Source organism: Sorex araneus, chromosome 3 (assembly GCF_027595985.1).
Source record: "Sorex araneus isolate mSorAra2 chromosome 3, mSorAra2.pri, whole genome shotgun sequence".
NCBI lineage: Eukaryota > Metazoa > Chordata > Mammalia > Eulipotyphla > Soricidae > Sorex > Sorex araneus.
The window spans coordinates 29,466,335-29,486,894 of record NC_073304.1 but is presented as its reverse complement, the minus strand read 5'-3'; the positions used below and the strand labels follow the sequence as shown (position 1 = coordinate 29,486,894).

At 42.3% G+C, this 20,560-nt stretch overlaps 1 protein-coding gene across 1 annotated transcript in view; it reads left to right on the top strand.

Annotated features, from left to right (window-relative positions):
* The first annotated feature begins 324 nt into the window (after nt 1–324).
* SIPA1L1 (signal induced proliferation associated 1 like 1) overlaps nt 325–20,560 on the top strand; it is a 356,124-nt gene continuing 335,888 nt past the window's right edge. The window contains exons 1-2 of the mRNA XM_055133895.1: nt 325–528; nt 13,600–13,693. The gene's annotated coding sequence lies outside the window, so the exon portion shown is untranslated. The remainder of the gene's footprint in view (nt 529–13,599; nt 13,694–20,560) is intronic.

Below are 20,560 nucleotides of genomic sequence, written 5' to 3'. Positions count from 1 at the left end.
CCCTTTCCCGGGCGCCCCCCTCGAACCTCCAGACCCCGCAGCCACCCCACCACCCTCGCTTCTGGTGCCGGCGCTTCCAGCTCTTTCTTCTGGGGGCCGGCGGGCGGGATGGGGGTCGCTGAGCCCCGGAGGCGGCGCGAGCGGGGACCCGGGCGCACAGACAATAGTTGATGCTCGGAGACTGGGGACCCGTCCTCTGACCTCTCAGCACCCCCGACCCCCGGACTCCTCCTCCAGGGACCAAGGCGTCCCCCCCTCACCCACCCACCCGCCGCCGGCTGCTCTCCCAAGTCTGCAATCCGGATCCCTCCACCCCCCCAACCTCGGAGCCCGGCTCTGGAGTTGGGGCTGATTCCGCCCCCGCCTCCCCCGGGCCCCCCTCTCGGCTCGGCGCCCGCCCCGGCCCGGCCTCGCCGCCCGCCGAGCTCGGCAGCAGAGGAGGCGGCGAGGGAGCGCGCGCCGAGCGGCTGCGCCGGGTCTTTCTCCCCGGGGAGAGCGCGCGGCGGCACCGGGAGGCCGCGCCGAGCGGTAAGTGGCTCCCGCGCGCTCGGGGTCCGGGGCGGAGGAGGAGCCCGCTCGCGCCCCACTTGACAGTCTCCCTCCCCACCCCCCCATCCCACCTCCATCCTGTTGGCTCCGGGCTGCTGCTGGTGGTAGGGGGTGCCGGGAGCAGCACCCCAGAGAGGTCAAAGTTTTTTTTTTTTTTTAATTTTTTAATTTCCGATTCAGTGGCGTGAGCCCCGCGCGGCCGGGGGGCGAGTCCGGGCTGCCCCGCGTCCGGCGCGCGCGCACGCACGCACGCACGCACCTCGGACGGGGACTTCTGCACAACTCTCCCCCCAGCAGCCCGGAGACCCGCGCCCCGCTGGGGGTGGCTGCGCCCACTCCCCTCTGCGCGCGTCTCTTCCGGGCGACCCTTCGGTCCAGTCCACCTGGGTGAGCGCTGTGCCGCCGGCTGTGCTGGACGGCTCGGGCCGAGCATTAATCCAGAGAAAGAGGGGGTGGGGGGAAAGGCGGTGGGATGCCGCGGGGGGTTAATTTCGCTCTCGGGGGGTGGGGTGGGGGAGGGTCTTGGGGAAGAGTGAAATTCTCTGATGCTCCAGCTCGCACTCCTGGGGAGCGAGTACACCGCGGAGAGGGCTGGGGAGGGGGTGGGGTGGCGGTGGGGGCGTGAGGGTGCTACAAAAAGAACTTTTCTTCCTTCGCCCCATCTGTTTCCAACTTCTCTCCTGACCTTCAGGGAAATTTGCGGGGCTCCAGATCCTCCACGGTGTTGCTCGGTGGACCGGGTCATCGTGCTGGGCAGGTTGAAATTCCATCAGGTTCAGCGTTGGGCAAACAGACAAGGGAAATGGCTCACTTTCAACAGGGCTGTTGGAATTGTTGGGTATTCGATTTTGAAGGGAAGCATGTGGGGGATTGATGACTTAGCTTATAGATTTGGTTTTTTTTTTTTTTTTTTCATGACTGGTAGGTTCGAGGCAGCCTGCGCTGAAATTCATTCTACCTGCTAAACGATTCTGTTTCTAACCTGGGAGCCAGCGATGGGATGCAAATTTCAGTGTAAAAGGTGTCGACTTTCATCAGGTTCCAGGCTATCTGGATGAACTGGGGTTGGCTTTTCCTCTATAAAGCGAACCTTTCATGTTGAAACTCTGACTCAGACTCTTAAAGCCATTGTTTTTTATTCTGGTACTCTGTGGGAGTTAAGTGTCAACTTTCTCTTGTTTTCTCATATGAAATATTCTTCAGTCAAAGGCAAGATTCTTTTACTTCCATAGTGAATCTTTTGGGGAAAGAAAGGATTAAGTCCTATAGATCAGCCCCTCTATAGCCATTTTAGTAACTTAATTTTCTGTATAGTCCTCAATTAACGACTTTCACTTTTACTTTTTTCACTTTTTCAAAGCTGCAATAGCCAAGATTTTAAAGAAAGGTGATGGAATAATATAGAACAATGGTAACAGTAGTCTCAAATAAAAGGTTTACATAAAGCAGTTTATGGTCTCTGATGTGTCCAACTATTAGATGACATACTAGTAATTAAATAGAATATTAATATTAAAATCTTTTCCCATGGAATGAATTATTTATGCCAAGGCACTGGCAATTAACAATGCATTTAAAATGTCTTGGGTGATGAATTTGCACGTAAATGGTTAGGGGCAAAATAAGAGATTTTGGAGTATGAATAGTTTTATGTAGTTGACAACTTAATTTTTTCTTCTCTCACTAAGCTTGAATGAAGGACTGTTGAAGTTGACCATATTATTTCTCCAACTGACTGAGAGAACAAGTTTTGCAAGTGGCTGAAGACAGTCAGTAGGTGTTGCTGTTCGCTTCTCTGCAGTTCCTAATACTGCTCCTCCAATTCCACTGCAGTGAACTGTGTAGATTGCAAGTGTCAGGCAGCGTTCACTTTGACTTCCTCTTAGGGTTCTAACGCAAGATTGACTGGAACTCTTGTAATCATTTGAAAAGCTGAAATTTTATTTTTATATTCTTTTAACTGTTCCTTTTCCTTATTTTTTTCCCCCCTGACTGACTTGCCTTTGCTTTGAATTTTGTGTGTAATTTGTGTATAGTTCTCTCTCCCTACCCCCAGGCACCTTGATTTTTAAACAACTTTTTGAAAAACACCCCCTAGGAATCTGAAATGTAGGACAGCCCGTAGGGAACTTGCCTTGCAAGCTACCTGCCTAGGTTTGGACCTTCAGAATTGATCCCTGAGCACAGAGCCAGGAGTAAACCTCGAGCACCTATGGTGTGGCCCTAAAACAAAATAAATAAAAAAATCGCCTAATAACTATTGAACTCACAGATTGGAAGATTGCTTGAGATCAGTTAGCATGTTTTTGGGGGGTGGGATCTTGAACATGTATATGTTTTATTTAAGCTTGAAGTTTTTATTAAATAAAAGTACTTTTTTTCAATAGATGAGGTTTTTTTAAAAAAAACATTTTTTATTGATGATACTGAGATGTTCAGTACTGTTAATCATTCTTTTCATGTAAATGAGCGTTTTCTCTTTCTTTGGGCTCTGACGAGGGCTTGACAGCTCCTGCAGCTTTACTGGGTAGGGAAAAGTGTGTAGACACACATGTGTGTCTGAGCATCTTCATTATGACGTGACTCTCTGTTTGTCCATGTTTGTGTACATACGAAATATGAATAGTCTGAAGATTTTTAGGCAGATTCTTGGATTTTTTCCCTTTCTGGTTCTCTGACCAAGTTCAGTTTCTCCGAGGAAGAGAAAATGAGCTAATCTCTATAGAATAGAGCTAAAATTCTAAAAAAGCTTGCTCCTTTCTAACTTTTAATTCAAATCACAGAAGTTTCTGTCTCAAATTCAGAAAACATTTCTACCCGCCCCCCCCCCCTTTATTCCCGGTATTTCTAGAGTCTTGACATTTGTGGAGAGTCCAACTTTGTTTATTGAGAGCTATTATCTGAGGCTGTTACTGGGGTCCCTAGAATTGTGTAAGATCTAGTGGGACCGTCTGGAGTAACCTTTCTGGTTTGGTGTTTTAAAGATCTGGTATCCCCATAAAGGTTTTGCAATTAATTCTGAGTTTTAACTTACATAATTTTTTTTTTGGGTGTGTGGGAGGGAGTGGCGATTGCTACCTGGATCATGTGGCACCACGAATTGAACCCAGGCCTCACACATGCACACTAGCTCTGTGAGCTACTAACCTGGTCAATAAAATAATTCTAAAATTTTTGAAGCCAGACTCTCCTGCTTGCCTGTTATTTGGCCACACCCAATGGTGCTTAGGGCTTATTCCTGGCTCTGCACTCAGGGATCACTCCTGGCAGAGTTCAGAGGAGTATATATGGTGCTGGGGATTGAACCTGGGTTGGTTGTGTGTAAGGCAAAACACCGTAATGGCAGTACTTTTCTCTGGCCTCGATGGCCAACATTGTTAGAAAGACTGTGAGTCAGATTTTTCAGCTATGAAATCTTGCTTGGTTTTTTTTTTTGGGCGACACCTGGCTGTACTTAAGGCTTACTCCTGGCTCTGCATTCAGGGTTCACTCCTGGCAGGGTTTGGGGAACCATGCACCTGGGTCAGCCTCCTTCGAGGCGAATCCCCCAGCCACTGTACTATTGTTTTGCCCCTGAAATTCTGAGTAATAATTGAACTTGTTTCTGAAATTTTTCTGAAAACCTTTTCGTAAAATTGGGTAAATACTTGCATTATAACGCTGCAAAAATTAATGAGAATATATGCATAAAAGCATCTCACAAACCATAAAGTCCTATTTGTATTTGAATTTCCTTTGTGATAAATGGATAAATGAGTTGTTGGAGCTGGGAGAAATGCTGGGAATTGAACCTGGGCGCCCTCCCAGCTGTTCTTTCTCATCGCTGGCCCCTCCACCCCCCGACTCCCAAATTATGTTTTTTAAAAAAACCTTATTTCCCCCCCACCCCAAATTGTCTTAAGTAATATCTGTTAGCAAACTTTTGGAGTTATTTTAATTACAAAGTTAAGGAAAAGGAAATTATGATTTAAGTATCTATTTCTTCAGTATACTTTAAAGAAAATAAAGAGCACTCTCCCATGGTACCAGTTATTATTTTTTTTCAGAAATCTTAATTTGGTACATAATATACTTGCACTTTAGAAAAACCAACCTTTTAATTTATTCTAGCTTACGATTTTTCCTTCTTAGATTATTTTTTTATTTGCAAAAGAAACGGTAGCTTCCTTTTCTGGAAGGTACCAATTTTGAACTTCCCCTTACCTACATATAAGGATTAGAAGGGGGCAAGAATAGGGTTGCGGAAGATGGGTCAGGTGGAGGGATAATTATACACAAAACAGGAAAATGTAGGCGCTTCCTGTTGAAAAGATGGTTCGTACAGCTTTCACAGGGATCAGCTGGGCGAGGAGAGAGGAAGCCTTCCTGTTAGTTTGTTGACTAGCATATCCACATGTGAGGCTTCCCCTTCCCCAGAGAGAGTTATGCATTCTGCTTTTATTTTCTGTGCTCTTGTAGGAATTTGTATCTTTGGAGAGAGTACATAAGCTACTGACTCAGGGTTCAATCCCGGTTTCCACATGTGGTTCTCTGAGCACTGCCAGGAGTGATCCTGGAGTGCAGAGCCAGTTGTAAGCTCAGAGCACCCTCAAGTGTGGGTGTGGGTTCCACTGCCATTCGAGACTGAGATCCAACTATCTGTTCACTGTACATCTATTATTATCATTATTATTATTATTATTATTATTTGTTTTGGGGCCACACCCACTGTGCTCAGGGCCTATTCCTGGTTCTGTGCTAAGGGATCACACTTGGGTCTGTATGTGGTGTCTGTAAATGAACTTGGGTTAGCCACATGCAAAGCAAATGCCTTACCTGCTGTATTCTCTCTGACCCTGGTTTTAAAGTCCAGTGATTTGGGTGAGGAATGGAATGACATGAGTTTGAATTTGTGATCATAAGGTAAGAAAATTTACCAGGGGGTAATTGAGGCGAGGGGGGAGCTTTGATGGCCCATATCCATTTCTCCCTTGCACTGTGACCTGGGGAGAGGAGAGTGGCCCCAGCTGGAAAGAGAATATGAGTGTTTTCTTGCAGCTCTGGAGGTGCCATCAAAATGACCTTGAGGAACGTCACTGGTGCCTTTGTTTAGCTCACCCTAAGTAAAGAGCAGTTTCTTGGTGGGTAAGCCAAGATTTGGCAAAGCCCTGCCTCATTTGCTCAGGAGATTTCGGATCTGAATCCTCAGCTTTTAGTTCTCATTTGTTACTTGTCATGTTGCATAAGTTCTTCCTCTAACTAGGATTGTACGATGCCTAACTTTAAACTGTGGGCAGTGGGCAGTTACATAATGTTAGATTCTCTCTTTTTTTTCTTTCAGTTTAGGAGAGATCTGCCGAATGCTGGCTTGGAGAGGGAGACTTGCCAGTTTGCACAAGCACAGGGTCACTCGGGGGTGACCTGAGCAGATCACACAGCCAGCTGTGACTGCCATGCAATTTGTTTTTTCCTCCTCCAGAGCAGGTCTAGATTAAATGAATCTGAAAGATACGATTAATTTTAGTTAATATTCCCTTTTCCTCTTACCCTTTCCCCCACAAAGTCTTTACCAAAGCTGTGCATATAGTAGTTGGTTGGTTTTTGTGGTTCAGCGTCTTGCTTCCTCTTAGAATGAATTCTGAACTGCTCAGAAGAACGCTGTTGAGAGATGAAAAGCAATAGACTGTACTGAATGATCATGTTCCTACAACGAAGACCTGACTCCAGTCAGTAGTTTATGCTTTGGCTGCTATGTTTTCTTGCTGTAATTTACTTTTCCATATCCTAATTCTTGTTTGATATATCACTATCACCGTCACTCAGTTGTTCATCGATTTACTTGAGTGGGCGCCCTGAGATTTTAGCAGCCTCTCCTTACTTGTCTTTCCCAATGATTAGAGGCTCTTTCAGGATCAGGGGAATGAGATCTGTTATTGTTCCTGTTTTTGGCATGTTGAATACGCCACAGGGAACTTGCCAGGCTTTCTGTGGGGGCAGGATACTCTTGGTAGCTTGCTGGACTCTCCGAGAGTCATATATATTATTTCCCTCTATGAAAGTGGCTGTGCGGTCCAGGAATGTGTTTGCTCATGTGTGAGGCTGGGCCTGAGCATGTGGAAAGCAGCCTGGATCGTGGCTACAGTTGGGTAGTGGAGGTCGGCTGCCAGGGCTGGGTCCCTTGGGGTGGGGAGGGCTCTCACCTGCCCCCATCTGGGGCTCTTCTAGTGAAAACAGCCTGGTGCAGAGTCCTGTGGCATGGTTATGGGGGCCTCATTTTATGCTCCCTTCTGGGAAAAGGAGCCGTGAGTTCTGGAGGGTGGTTGATGGGGGAGATTATCTGACGCCGGCAGGAGGTAGCTTATGGGTGTGATTCCTGTTTAATATATATATATATATATGTATATATACACACACACGTATATATATATATATTTATTTATTTATTGTAAGTCCTGTACATTTCCTTTACTATTTTTATTTCCCATAACTCACTGTTTTTACAGGTGTCTTCCTACTTCTGATGTTCACAGAAAAGACAGCAACTGAGAACTGAACTATGGCGTCTTAATATCTTTAGGAGAGATAAAGTATAACAAGAAACTTATAAGATATGTAGTTATAGACTTTTAACATTTTCACCCAATTTGACTAATAATTATTGTTTTCTTTTGTTTCGGGGCCCTGTGGCATGGTTATGGGGGCCTCATTTTATGCTCCCTTCTGGGAGAAGGAGCCGTGAGTTCTGGAGGGTGGCCTATGGGGAGATAATCGGGCACCGGCAGGAGGTAGCTTATGGGTGTGATTCCTGTTTAACGATGCTCAGGGGTTACTCCTGGCTTTGAGCTCAGGAATTTCTCCTACTGGTGTTTGGGAGACTTTATGGAATGCCGCAATTCAAACCCCGGGTCAGGTTGATGGAAGGCAAACGTCCTACCCTTTGAACTATCTCTTTGGCCCCTGACTAATACTTCTTGCTTCACTTGTGGGTACTAGAAAAGAATACCAAGGCAATATTTTGTACATTTGTGACTTTTCAGAACCATACTGCTTGAGATGGGGTTTGACTCCTGGCTCACAGAGTCTTAGGGAACCAATCAGGAAGCCTGCTGCAACGGAGTATGCTTCCCTACCACGTGTCTTCTCCTGTTTGAGAAATGCCTGTGATTCTTCAAAGAGTTGCTTTATTTACTTTTTAGAAATTAGGATCTTAGTGCTGATCCTTCGTAATGGGAAATAAGATATGATAATTGCATAGCAAAGTGATATTGCAGTAGGCAAATGATGGGTTATGGAGAACTCTAAGAGTCACAGAAAAGGGCAGGAGAGATGGTACAGTCGGTGCAGTGTTTACCTTGCACTCAGCTGACCTGGCTGGCTGGCCTGGTTTAATCCCACGTACCTCATATTGTCCCCAGAGCCCTGCCAGGCATGGTCCTTGAGTGCATGGCCAGGAATAAGCCCTGACCACCTCTTGGTTGGCTCAAACTCTGCCTCCCCCACCTCCGCCCCAAAGTGTCATAGAAAAGCTTATTAAGAGTCAGGAACCTCAGATTGATAGTTTTTGGGTAGGGATTGCCCTGAAGTTCATTTCAAGGCAGTATTCTAAAATAAAATAGGTTCTCAGAAATTTGATTAGGATGTGCTTTTGGAGGAATAGTGATTGCTGGTGTAGTCAGGACAGCCTGACTTTCCTCTGTGGGACTGTGCTATATATAAGATGGATGGGTGGTTTAAAGAGATCCAATAGCTGATTCCTTGGTCTTCTCCCTACCTAGCTGAGAATACAATGATTATGATATAATTTTGAGTCTATATTGATAGTAAAATAATAATGTGTTCACTTATACCAGAAATGCAGTAGTTGATTTGGATTATGGAAAGTTCACTTAAGTAGGTGAAAAAGAGAGTCTCCAAATTTTCTGTGGAGTCCCAGTGGTTAGAAAGAAAACTTGAAAGAAATCTAGAAATGACTGCCAGAAGCTTAAAGGATCAGGCAGCCTAGATACATGTGGTGGAGGTAGAACAAATAGATCCAATTTGATTATGTAATATTGGCACCTTTTCTCAGGTAAAAAATGCCATAAAATTTACTCTCCTTAACTACTTTTAAGCATACAGCTAGTTTAATAAAATTCAGTATATTCACATTGACATAGCATGGATCCCCAGAACTTTTCTTTTAAGCTTGCAACTCTGAAACTGAATCTATTAAATTACTCCCTCTCCTTTTTCTCCTTCCTGGCAACAGCCTTTCTGGATTTGATTGCTTTAGACATCTCGTATAATCGGAAGCATTCAGTATCCGCTTTTGTTGTGACCGGGTATTTTGGTTAGCATAATGTCCTTAGGTTTCAGAACAGTCCATGTGTCAGAATTTCCTTCCTGTTTAGGGCTGAGTGATATTCCACAGTAGATGTTCAGCCGGGTGTTGCTTAATGGCAGGGGTACATCCTAGGAAATGGCATCATTAGGTGACCTCATTGTGTGAACCTCACAGGGTATGTTTACATATATTAGATGGTAGAGCTTACTATACACCTTGGCTATATGAAGAGAACACCACCTCGAAAGTGGTCATTGATTGAGACACTACCACTGTATGTATTATCTATTCATTCCTTGATGGACATTGAGTTGCTTCTACCAACTTGGCTTTTGTGAATAAGTCAGCAATGAACGTGGGTGTACAGATGTCACTTTGAGTTACTGCTTTCATTTCTCTTGGATATTTGCCCAGAACTGGGAGCAGTGGATCATATGATAGCTTCTGTTTTTAACTTTCTGCAAAATTTTCATACTGTTTTTCATAGTGATTAAACCATTTTGGTCTCAGCAGTATACAGGAACTCCAGTTTCTCCCATCTTTACTAACACTATTTTTAGGGGTTCATGTGTTTGTGTGTGTGTGTGTGTGTGTGTGTGTGTGTGTGTGTGTGTGTGTATGTGAGAGAAATCACCCCAATGGGTGTAACATTTCATTGCAGTTTTGATATATTTTCCTGGTTATAGGCGCGCGCGCGCGCGCGTGTGTGTGTGTGTGTGTGTGTGTGTGTGTGTGTGTGTGTTTCTGGGAGAAATCACCCCAGTGAGTGTACCGTATTTCATTGCAGTTTTGATATATTTTCCTGGTTATAGATAATGTTGAACATCTTTCATTTATTGGCTATTTGTATGTTAGCTTTGGAGGTTATACCTATTTAAATCCTTTACTCATTTTTCTTTTGTTTTTTGGGCCACACCTGGCTGTGCTCTTGGCTTTCGTCTGACTCTGTACTCAAGGATCATTTCTGATGGGACTTGGGGGACAGTATGTAGTACCAGGGATCTAACCCAGGTTGGTTGTATGCAAGGCAAGCACCTTACTTTTTGCATTGTCTCTCTGCCCCCTCTGCCATCTCCCCTCAGCCCCTCTCCCCTGGCCAAATTGTCTTATTTTGGGTAAGGCCTTCTGAGCAGTGCATACTTTAGGGGCCTGTGCACCACTTCTGTTGATACTCAGTTGACTTGTACTGATGGTTCAGTGCTGGGGGCCTGGGCATGTGATGCTGTTTGGACACAGCAGTGCCTGAAAAGCTACCAGGGCCATACCTGAAGGTGCTTGGGGTTACCAAGTACACACCTGGAGGTTCTTGGTGTCCATGTCTTGCCAAAGATTGAACTCGGGGCTTTCATGCATATAAGGCATGTGATGTAGCCCTTTGAGCACTTTGTCCATTTTTCATTTGGGCTGTTGGATTTCTGTTGTTGTCTAGTTATAGGAATTCTTTCTATATTTTGGATGTTAACTCAGATGCAGAGTTTATAAATATTTTCCTCTCATTTCCACAGGTTGCCTTTTTCACTTTACTAATTGTGACCATCGATGCCCTAAAGTTTAAAATTTTTTCTTTGCTACTGTTTTTGGGCCACACCCACTTGTGTTCAGTGCTTACTCCTAGCTTTGCACTCAGAAATTGCTCTTGGCAGTATTTGGGGAACCATATGGGAAACAGGGGATCTCACCATAGTTGACTGTGTGCAAGGCTAAGTGCCTTATTCACTGTACTATATCACTCTGGCTCCTAAAGCTTCAAAATTTGATGTCTCATTTGTTTATTTTTGTTTTTGTTTTTTGTGTTTTTATCTAAGAAGTCAGTGTCAACTTTAACGTCATGCAATTTTTCATATATTCTAGAAGATAGTATTTTAGGTTTAGTCCATTTTGAGTTAGATTTTTTTAAATATATGTTTTAAGATAACAAAGGATCTGACTTCATTAATTTTTTAATTTGGTATCCTTTTTCTCAGTATCATTTGTTGAAGAGACTGTCCTTTTTACCACTGAGAAGTTTTGGTATCTTGTTTGATTAATTGATGACATGTGAAAGTTTACTTCTGGGTGTTATGTTTATCTATCTATTTCTTTTTTTATGCCAGCATGACTTTGTTTTGATTACTTTGAGCTTTGTAATGTATTTTGAAATTAGAAACTGTGAATGGCACTTGATTTTAGATTAATAGTAATAAATAAGTTGAATGATAGAATATACAATTCAAATAATTAAAATTTGTGCCATTGCTGAGGGTTTATACTCATACATGAAAGGTTTGGACTCTATGAATAGATCCATGTCCTGGTTCTTCAGTTTTCCTTGTATTGAGAAAGGGCCAATAGGCTCCCTTTAAAGCTAAGGTGATCTAAATGTCAGTATTGTGAGGGTATCAAGTTACAACCAGTATAGTAAGTATATGCGTAAGACTTACTGTAGTACAGCGTGCTTTTACACATACTTAGTGCCGTGGTTTGGGAGTGCTGCAAAAAGCTTATGAACCTTGAATTGATAATGAAGACTGGAGGTGAAACTCAATGGGTGTAAATACACAAAACCTTGTGGTGGGGAGCTTTTTAGTGAAAGTCTCTGGTAGTAATCTCTTTTCTCCTCCCTTTCAGTGACTTCCTTCTCTTCCCCTCCCCTCCTTTTGCTGTTATTGCCAAGTCCAAGGGTCACACTCTTCGATCTGACATCAAGATCACATTGGCAGTGTGACCTGGGATCATTCCAGATGATGAAGGGTAGACCCACACTTCCAAGGCAAGGCCTTCTACCATTGAGTCACATCTCCTGGCCCCTTCTAGAAGTTTCAGTTATTGTCTGAGAAATAAGGTGCTCGCCTTGCATGTGAATAACTCCAATCAACTCCAATTCATCCCCAGCACTGCATGTGGCCCTCTGAGCCCTGCCAGGAAGTGTCCTTGAACACAAAACCCCTTAGCTCCTCATAGTGTGTGTGCCCAAATCCCAAAACAACAAAAGATTTGCAGTGATATTGTTATTATAAGAAGTGTTGGGCTATCCACGCCCGCACCCCCAGAATGACTGACGAAGAGGATGGAGCTGCTTGGGACACCGGCAGCCCACCAGCAACCTGCAGTATGTGACTTGAGAGTTTCCGCCAGGTCCCCCGAGCGGGGGCCTGGCGTTTCTCTTTTTTTTTTTTTCCTTTAATCTCTCTCTCTTCCCCTCAACCTCTGGGCACAGCACAGCATCTACCCCACTTCTGAGCACAAAATGGAGAGACGCACCCAAGTGCGCGGCGCGGCTGGCGGGGGATCGAGGGCGGGGAAGTACCGGTCTCCGCCCACATCGGACACTTAAAGAGAGTGCAGCCACGTGGGCTTTCCCATTTCTCCGCGCCCGCACCCCCAGAATGACTGACGAAGAGGATGGAGCTGCTTGGGACACCGGCAGCCCACCAGCAACCTGCAGTATGTGACTTGAGAGTTTCCGCCAGGTCCCCCGTGCGGAAATCTCTCTCTCTCTCCTTCAACTTTTTCCCTGGACTTTAGACAGAAACCCAGAACCGCGCGGCCTCGGTAGCGGCCGCGCGACCTAATGTCATCTTAGTATCAGCAGTATGTAATGGTTCCTTCTTAATGGGTCGGACTTTTGTGGGTGATCCTAACAAGAATAGTAAGTATTTTGTTGAAATATTGAAGGCAATCAAAATGGTAGCCATCTCTCTAGACTGAACTAAGCTATATCCCCACGCCGGCTGAGAAGAAATATCCTTCTTTCTCGGGAAGAAACGTGGCGTGGTGTCAAACATAGTGTGATGTCCATTAAGCAAACAGACCTGGTGGCATGGGAATGGGAAATAAGGGGAAAAATTAGGTACATGGACCAGCTGGTGGTATCTCGAGCCGGAGCCGATATCAGCGCAAGAGCTTTGGTTCCAGAAACTGCTTCCAGACACTCTACTAGACTATCAACTAAGCCAGAGCCCCACGCCGGCTGATGACGGGAAATAACCATCCTCTTCGGTTTTTTTCCCTTTGTCAGACAGCGTGGCGATTACTAAACAGGCGTGAACTCGGTGGCGCGGGGCAAGGGGGAAAAAGAAAAGTTATGTAACAAACAGCAGGACTTAATATCTCTATATGCTTAGTAATGGAGAATTATCAAATGCCTCATTGGCAATAGGACTGTCTTTTTCTTTTTGGGGGGAAACCCCAGCAACGGTAGTGAGTTGTGTGTTGAAACATGGAATGTAATCGAGATAAGCGCAAATGAAGTGAAACTTATCACGTACAAGGGTGGGGACTAGGGAGGTGGGAGGGGGCGGCAGATATACTGGGGGGGTTGGGGATGGAAGATGGGCACTGGTGAAGGGAGGGGTGCTTGAATATTGTATAACTGACATAATCCTGAGAACTTTGTAACCCTCCACTTGGTGATTCAATAAAAAAAAAAATGTAAAGCATTAAAAAAAAAAAAAAAAGAAGTGTTGGGCTAGAGCCATAGCACAGCGGGGAGGGCGTTTGCTTTGTACCCCCCACTCCGTTTGTTCGGGTTTGATCCCCCACATCCCATATGGGCCCCCAAGCACCGCCAGGAGTAATTCCTGAGTGCAGAGCCTGGAGTAATCCCTGAACATCACTGAGTGTGAACCAAAAAGAAAAAAAGAGGGTTTACATATGGTATTTTCTTTTCTATTGTAATCTAATAGTTTCTGATTTCAAAAACTTTTAAGTCATAGTGATTCACATATGATATAGACTATTATTTAGCCTCAAATTGTTTTATTTTCTAGGATGTGCACAGAACACAAAAATCAACCTGAATGGACTGTGTAAGATGAAGTGAAGGAGAGAGACTGGAGCCAGAACAGAAAACCAATTGCTTTAGTAAGTAATTAACGTTACTCAAAACATAGCTTTACCTTCAAAATAAAACTCTGGGGATAGTTTTGTTGGATGTATTTGAAAGAACACTTGGTAGAATATCTATGAAGGGAAAATGTAGTTTACTTGCATATTATAAACCTGTAGTAAAGCTCTGTTAACTGGTAACTAAATGAATTATGTTTGTTTGCATGAAGAGGGTCTGTAAGGAGCACAAACTCAATGATTTGCATAAATATTTGTTGAATTCCACTACGTGTGGGGGGTGTTTTCAAGAGAAAAGATCTGTGGTTGTGCTTTCCTGATTTCCGTGTGGTAGAGGCAGTTCTTCCCAATTATCCCCCTCCCCTGGGTATTTGTTCTTTTAGTCAAAGTTTACCTGTTTTTACTTCTGATACAAAGCAGTTGTAGTTGGTTATCATATAAGCATTCTATATTAAATGTTCTTTGAATAGGAATAAAAAGAAATGCTAGGTAATTCTGTCTTTTGGTTTCCAAGGAGATAGGATTTTGCATCATTCGTTTTGTTAGGTGCCTTTTGAAGTTACAAACTAAAGAAAAACAATTTTAATAAATCTTGTTTAAGGCTTTCCTGCGCACACAGATAAGGATTTCAAATCATGGTTTTCTTCTGCCTTCACATACTTTCCAAGAAAATCTAGACCCTACCTTTATCAGCTGCTGGATTTTCCCATTAGATATCAGATGTTGAAGGAATCATATACCCATTTTGGATCTTCATGCATTTGTTAGTTGAAAGTCCTCATTGTTCATTCATTCTATATCAGTTAATCTTTCATAAAGGTTTTTTAAGGATGACTCTTAAGGTTCAATAATTTATTATTGTGATTTGGGCATTTTGCAGATTGTAGAAATGTTTTTAAAATCATTGAAATGTAGTTATTTTTAACTCTAAAACGTTTTGGTAAGGACTATGTAGTGGTAAGCAGTTTTGGCTTTACTTGTACTTAAATCTGGAATCAGTCACCATTTTAACCCAACTCTGAGAATATTTTTCTTGTAATTTTTATGGTAGACAATTCTGAATTTAATCTTTTTGCTCTTAGTTGTAATTCCTTTGAAACTTAATTTTGCTTCAGATGATGGGAAGCTGCTGTGGAAGATTTAGAAATGGTTATCGTCTCTTCTTCAGGGTATTCAGTTCAGTTCTGAATCTCATCATTTATGCATGTGGGAGTCTTGAGATACAGTGATATTCTGTCACTGACTGTAGAGGAGGCATACATACTGAATAACTAAGAATGGCACAGATAATTAAGGTGGCAGATGTCTTTGCTGCCAGATATATAATATTCAGATAATCTAGTGTGAGATTTTGGGACTTTCTAAAAATTTGTTTTTAATTAAAGAATTTGTTTTTGGGCCACACCTGGTGGTACTACTCAAGGGTTACTTCTAGCTCTGGCCAAAGGAATTACTCCTGGTGGAGTTTGAGAGACCATATGGGATGTTGGGAATCAAATCTGGATTGGGTGCCTGCAAGGCAAGAGCATTACCCACTATACTCTCTCGCCTGTGGAGTAAAATTTGAATTTATTAGACATCAACAAATAATGTGGACAGTGTGCTGTGAGAGTTATGTAAAATAAAATCTGGGTATTTCCTTCCATGTGAATTAGTGTCTTTGTAAATCTGGTGTTATTTTTATCAAAGAATATTGAGAGACTTTCTAAAGTCCTGGCTTTGTGACTTCTAGTTTTTTAAAACTTACTAATCATCATTATTTACCTAGCACCTTCTAGATCATTGTTTCCCTGAGTGGTTGATACCTTATGCCTCCTCCTCCCCCACTCTCCCCTGCATTTTGTCAGGTTCTGGAACAATTCAGGGCGGTGGCAGTAGCCTGGACTGTTACTGGAGGGCAACTTCTGCTTAAAGTGGGTAGGTTTCTAAGGGGAAAGTGAGTGATAGTTTTTTTTAGAAAAGAATGAGGTAAATCAAGTAAGTTTGGGAACCTCCTTCCCTTCCTTCTTTTCTCAGTCCTGGTAAGTGCTGAACCTAGGTTGCCTGAGAACAAAGAATTATTTTACTCACTGTACTAGTTCTCTGAATATACAGCAGTGACCAATTCTGAGTGATGTGGGAAGAAGTAAAGGGACTTTGTACATATTACGTATAAATCCTCTTGGCTTCCCATTTCCCTCAGTGTTGTTGGATGCTGTGTATATATGTCGGATATATCTATCTATCTCATATATAAACATATATATATATTTGTACATGTACATGTACAAACACTTGTACATGTACATTTGTACTTGTACATGTAAAACACAGTATATAGTGTATATAGCCCACTTTATACAGCATATTGTATAGTTTGTATATACTTTTAGGCCACACTTGGAGATGCTTAGGGCTTACTCCTGGCTCTATTCTGTTCTCAGGAAGCACTCCTGTGTGCTCAGAGGACAATGTGTGGTGCCTGGGATCTAACCTTAAAGCAGAGTTGTCCACACGCTTTACTCCTTTACCATTTCTCCAGCCCTAATCAGATACATTTTTGAGGGACAAAATTATTGTTTAGTGAGTAGAATGAGGGCAAGGGCAAAATGAAAAAAAGGGAGAGTTTCGGGGATTCCAGTGACATGTGATGATAGTAGCAGATGAGTAACAAGATTCTGGACCTCCCTCCACTGGGGCTAACTGAAGAGTGAGTTGGTGTAGTGACAGAGTGGAGTCAAGGATAACACCAAGGGTTTTAACCTAATAATGAAGGTGCCATTTATTGAAATGGGGAAGACAGGAGGAGCAGGTTTGGGTGGGGAGTAATGAGCTTTTATTTGTACAGGTTAGGTATGAGATACCAGTTGACATGCAAATGGAGATGTCACATTGGCAGCTGGGCAGGTCTATCAATCTTTGGTTTGGTTTTATAAAAACTTCTGGTTTTCTCATCTGGGAAATGACAACTTTATTTTCTTTTCTGAGAATTCTTCAGATTAAGTGAGAGAAAAAATGAAAACTCCTACTAAAGTAATGGTGATGTGTTTTTGGCAGGTATTATGGTGACCATCTTTATATTTTGTGATCTCCTTTGAACTAATTAACTAATTGTCCAGAGTGTAGCGTGGGAAGTTGACATTTGCTCTCCAGAGCCTGGCTTTCTCTCTGGATAGAAGAGAGAAACCTTCTTCTTTCATCTGTACTGATGACTGGACCACTTGTGGAGAACTTGATATCTCCGTTCCCTTTGGACGAGAGTGTCAGAAGTCTCTGTTTCTTGTAGCGCCAGAAGAGAGAGTCTGGCTGCATGTATTGTACCAGATGTGCTCCGGAATAGGCTTCCGGCCAAAGTGATCTCATTTAGGTGGTGGTTGGGGAGAAATAGTGTAGTAGGGAAAATATCTATTTTCTTTTTTCTTTCTTTTCTTTAATGTTGATGCAGTTACTGGGAAAAACACAAGCCTTTGTCTCTCCTTTTTGAATTATGTATTAGAAAGTTTAGATCAATCGTAAGAAATAATTATAATGAAATCTATATATTTAAATTAATTTCTTCTCTTTCTAGAAGGAGAGAGAGAGGGAAGAAAAGTGCCTGCCGTTGAGGTGTTGGGGGTCGGGGAGGGAAACTGGGGACATTGGTGATGGGGAATGTACATTGGTGAAGGGAGAGTGTTGGAACATTGTATGACTGAAACTCAGTCATGAAACTGAGAAAGAGAGGGAGTAACTGTGGATTTCACAGTGTAACTTGTAACTGTGGATTTCACAGTGATTCAATTAAAAAAAAATCCATTAAAAAAAAGAAGCAGTAAAGAGTATAGCAGTGTAAAAAAAAAGTTTGCAAAAAAATTCTCTTTCTTTCTTTCTTTCTTTCTTTCTTTCTTTCTTTCTTTCTTTCTTTCTTTCTTTCTTTCTTTCTTTCTTTCTTTTCTTTTCTTTCTTTCTTCCTTTTCTATTTTTCTTTTTTTCTTCCTTCCTCCCCTCTCTGCCTTCCTCCCGTCCTCCCTTCCTTCCTCTCTCCTTCCTTCCTTCCTTCCTTCCTTCCTTCCTTCCTTCCTTCCTTCCTTCCTTCCTTCCTTCCTTCCTTCCTTCCTTCCTTCCTTCCTTCCTTTTTTTCCCTCTCCCTCCCTTTCTTCCTCCCTCTCTCCCTCCATCCCTCCCTCCGTCTCTCTGTTCCTTTTGCCCTGTCTGGTGTCTGGCAGTGTGCTTAGGGATCACTCCTGGAAGGGCTTGGGGACCATAAGGGGTGCTGGGGATTGAACCCGAGTTGGCTTCATGCAAGTGCCCTATCTGCTGTCTGGCCCCTTAACAGTTTTTCTTATTTTGGATTTTTTGTTTCTTGGGTTAATTTGATGAATAGCATCTAGTAGGTCATATTTATTAGAAAGATTACCCTTTTTATTTCTTGAATCAGAATATTATGTTACTAGCTTTTTGTTTTAGGTTTAAGCAGGTGAAATATGTTAAATACATATTTAAGCTTCCTGAATCAAAATTTAAGATTCAAGTAAAAATGTTGGAAGTATTGGTCTTATATTTTTCATCAGTGGTGTTTTGAATTCATTGAATGCTTTTCCATAAAAGTAGTAATCAATACTTTTTGTACTCAAAATGCAGTTATTTTCTCTCATTGATGCCTTTCCAGCAGTTAGATGTTGCTTTAGGAAAAGCTTTAGTCAATGCTGTGGTGATGGTTCTTGGTTCTTTTTATCCACCAGGCAGTTTGAAAAGAAGCACAGCAGCTCTTTATTTGCTGCCCTCCTAGTTTTATTGTCAGTCCTAAAGATTGACTGGGCACCTCTGTAGGTTATGTGGTTTAGAAGGAGAAGGTAAAATTACCCTCGAAGGCCTGAGGGCCCCATATATGCAGTGAATATTACTTTTGGTAAATAACTGACAGAGGTGATTTGCTCCACCAAGTATTACAGGCGTTCAGTGGCTTTGTTGATAAGGAAGGGATGGGTGACAAGGAAGCAGATATCACTGGGGTAGGTCTGCTGTCTTTCAAGCAAGAGGATATCTCTATGTGTTGTACTTGTTAGAGCCTCAAACGTATGTAATAGCTTCACCTGCTTAAATACTACTACCTACATAATTTCTTGCTTTTTATTAAGCTTTTATTTAGTTCCTGAGAAATTGAACTATAGTCTTTCAGTGTATTATGACTTGATGTAGCTACTGGGAAAAACATAAACCTTTGTCCTTTTTAAATATTAGAAATTTTATTTAAATATTTCTATTTAAATATTAGAAAATCTAGATCAATTATAAGGAATAATATAAAGGAATCTATATATTTAAATCTCAATCATTTCCATGCCTATTAAATTCCTAGAAGGAATTTAACTTACTTTGACTTTATAAAGTTGATGCCTTTATTTGAACCAGAGTCTAATCATTTATATTGGTGAGATTGTCTCCAAGTTTCTGAAGTCACAGGACCTCTCTCTGTACACACAAGGTGGTTTATTTTTGTTTGTTTCCGGTAATACCTTAATTGAACCGTAATTCACTTACTATATAATTTTTCACTAGAAGTTATAGGTCATTGATTTTTAGAACATTCGTAGAGTTGTATAATCATCTCCATGAATAATTTAGAACATTTTCCTTAGTCCAGCAGGGAACTCCAATCCCATTTACAGTCACTCAGCATTTTCTTCTAACCTGACCTACCTTCTTCCCTGTCCCCAGCCTTCAGCCCCTTCTTACCTCTTTGTGTTTATAGTCTATTTTGGATGTTTCATGTGAATGGGATCATATGCTATGTTGTCTTTTCTGAGTGACTTATTTCATTTAGTTCTTATCAAAGTACATTTTATTTTATTTTTCAGTCATTTTATATGTGATGGACTATTAACATTTTGCAGATTGAAAAACAGATTTTTCCAGTCTGCTAACACAAACTCCACCCTATTCCAGAACCAGGTTACTTTCTGGTTTTTGGAGAGAACTCTGACGCTTGCATAAACAAAAAAGTCAGTATTCGTGTGTTTGCCTTGTCTTGCCTGAGCAGGACAATTCCCTGCTTCCCCCTTGAATTTTCCAGGTACTTCTTAGAAGTCATTTGCTGATTCTTTCCTTTAATTGTTGGTCTGGTCCCTGAGCAAGCCTTGCTTTTCCATTCTTTTTTGCTTTTGAATTGTTTATTTCCACCCCTTCCCCCCCCAACTTCCCCTCTTAGTTTTATTGCACTGTCTTCTGAAACACCTGTGACTTTTATATCTAAGTGTTCGTAGCAGTCTCCTTTCTAAGCACTCTGACTGTAACCCAGTCGTCAGGTGATCTTGTCTGATTATTCTCTGTAACATACCACGCAGGTACTGTGCCCTACTACTCAGGGAACGATAGTGGATCCAGAACTTCTTATGTCCAGCTCACGTTCTCTTGCAGCCTTTCTGTTGGGCCTCTTCTTTCCTGTTCATCGACTTCTTTGGGCTCTCCTGTAGGACTATCTTTGTGTTTTCATATGCTGGGCCTCTTCTCTTGCCAGCTATTCTATTTTCAACTTTTTTTTTTCAAAAAAATGTTTTTATTGATTATGGTTCTGTGATTTGCAATACTATTAGTGATAGTTTTCCATGCATGTACTTTGAACACCACAGTCACCTCTGTACCACCTCCCTCACACAAGGACCCCAATACCCTTCCTCTCAATTCCTTCCCCCACAACTCAGTTTTGTGGATCAGTTCTTCCATTGTGTTGCCTTTGGCCCTTTGTTGATACCTTGCTGTGTGTCTTTAAGTCCCACATCTGAGAGTATTTATTCTCATTCTTTCCTTCTGATTGACTTCACTCTGCATGACATCCTTTAGTTACATCCATTTTGTGGCAAATTGCATGATTTTGCTCTTTCCTCAGAGCTGTATATATCCCACAGCTTCTTGATGCATTCATTCATA